We start from the raw sequence: 2,375 nt of genomic DNA on the forward strand, positions 1-2,375 counted from the left end.
CGGGTTCATTAGCAGGGGAAGGAGTTGAACCATCATTTTTGGGGTATGGGCCAGATAGCTTGTTTAGCTGCCCTTACCAGAAAGTAATATAAGGGAAGTATGGAGGGTTTTGATTCTACTAGTGCAGGTTCGATTCCTCTTTTCTAAGTGCTAGGAAATGAGAGGGGACCTCCATGTTCATTTTGTCATAGTGACCCTTGGTGCTCCAGGGGCACGGCTCAGCAGCTCGGGCACGGCTCAGCTCCAGCAGCCCCCGAGGAGCCTTTCCCAGGGCTGGCAGGGGCAGCAGCGGGGTCAGGGGGTCCTGGGCATCCCCAGGGGCCCGGGCATGAGGAATGAAGGGGATGCCAGCAGCAGTGGCCAAAAGGAAAAGATCAGAATTGAAAGTGTTCCTTCCTCAGAGGCAGAGGACACAGAGGCACGGCTGGAAATGCTGTGAGCCCCCTCGCTCTGCTCACTGGAGAGCAGGAGGGCAGGGCTGCCCCCAGCACGGCCAGAATGGCTCCTGGGGACTTCCACACACTCCAAAGGAGAACCTTTGTGCTGGGCATTCTGAGGCAAGCAGCTTTGGGCCTGGCACTTGCAGGAAACCTCCCAGGGTTTTCCAGGTGTGTGTGAGTGTAGCTGAGTCTGAGAGCAGCGCAGGGGTTTCACAAATGTCACCCTCCTGGCTGTGCCATGGGCTGGTTTGGGTGGCAGAGCCCTCCTTGCTTTGTCTCCTTGAGTTTCTGATGCCCTCCCTCACATGTCACATCTACTGAGCTGTTTTGCTCCCGTGGTTTTGTCTTTGCTCTCTGCCTGCTCACTCACAGACAGGTCCCAGTGCGAGTAAGCACAAAACCAATGTGTTTATGTTTTGTTTCATAGTTTCATTCGTACTCCTTCAGCTTGCCTTACACTTGTACTCTCTCTTACACACAGCTACCCTTCATAAGCACTTTGCCTCATTATATCCTTGGTTTAGCTCTGATTTCTGCCTCCTGCCTCATTACAAAACCCTTCTGCACCAGAAACTGCCATTTCACACAAACCACTTCACTCTGGGCCAGAGATAAACTGGCTTTGCTGACACCAAAGGGGGGCACAAAAATGTGAGAACAAGGATGTAAAAGCAAGGAAGACATGCATCAAACTTCAGGGTAAACCGTGGAGATGATATTGATTGCTTTTTAATGTGCAGTGGGTGTACAATGGGGAAGAAAACCTTCCCAGAGCAAAAAAAGAAGACACTTGCCCTGCCTGAGAATCTTGGAGCAGCCAGTGAAACTTTGGGATGAACTCAGAGGGGACCTTATCCCAGGGCTCCTGGGGGGAAGTGTTTTTCCAGGTCTAGAAGAGCTTCCAAATCAAGTGCTGTCCTACTTTCTGGCTGTGTCTGAAGAGTGATGAGAAATGCCCATTGTCTGTGCCCAGGCTGGTGCGTGCTCTCATTAAGGCTCTGAATTGTGTGTGTGCATCTCGGCGTCAGGGCTCTTTGGAAGGCAGGGACAGGCAGGGGTTTGTGGGAGGGAATTCCCAGGTTCCAGCAGGCTGGGGCATTTCTGAAGGAGTTTTAAACTCTTGGAGGCTCAGTGCTTCCAGGAGTGGTGGGACGGGAAGATGGTGCTGGGTAGGATGGTGGTCCTGCATCACAAATTCTTAATGGAGCTGTGTAGCCACATTTCTCCTCACAGAGAAAAGTAAAGAATATTTCTGGGATTCACATTCCCTGAACTTCAGAGAATGATCAAAACAATTCTCATCTCATTTGCTGGGCCTGTATTTGTGCCAAAGTAGAATGCAGTATGGAGATTGTTTGCCCACAGTGATGGGGTTTTGTTTCCTTGGCCTATCAGTGCCAGGTGTGTGTGTGTGTGTGTCAGGATTGTTGGGTGACAGTCAGGAGATTCTGGGCAGTGGAGTGCAGAGCTGAGTGCTTGGCAGATTCACTTTAGATGTAATGTAATATAGATGTAATATTGTATAATAAAGTAATTAATTAGCCTTCTGATAGGATGGAGTCCTCCTCATCATTCCTCTCCCTTGTTGGGGGCAAAAATATCCACTACAGAGCTGTGTGAGCAGAGCTGTGGGGGAATCCTCCCCTGCAGGGGCAGAGCCTGCCCTGGGAGCAGCAGGAACCATTGGAGGTGTATCCAAGTAACCCCATTTTGCTCCTTGGGTGTCGGGTTCTGATCTGAACTGACAGGGATGAGTAGACCTGGAAAATGGCCTTCCCTGCCTTCCCTTAATGAGTTACCTCGAGTCCAAATCACTCCACATTCAGTGAGGGTGGTGTAACAAGGAGAAGTGTCAGGAAACATGAAGGCACAGCTGTTCTTTCCACTTGGGTAGCTGCGATTGGTTTGAATAATGGATATTCTGTTCAGCTCCTT

The sequence above is a fragment of the Geospiza fortis genome, unplaced genomic scaffold, assembly GCF_000277835.1.
Source record: "Geospiza fortis unplaced genomic scaffold, GeoFor_1.0 scaffold408, whole genome shotgun sequence".
NCBI classification, from domain to species: Eukaryota; Metazoa; Chordata; class Aves; order Passeriformes; family Thraupidae; genus Geospiza; species Geospiza fortis.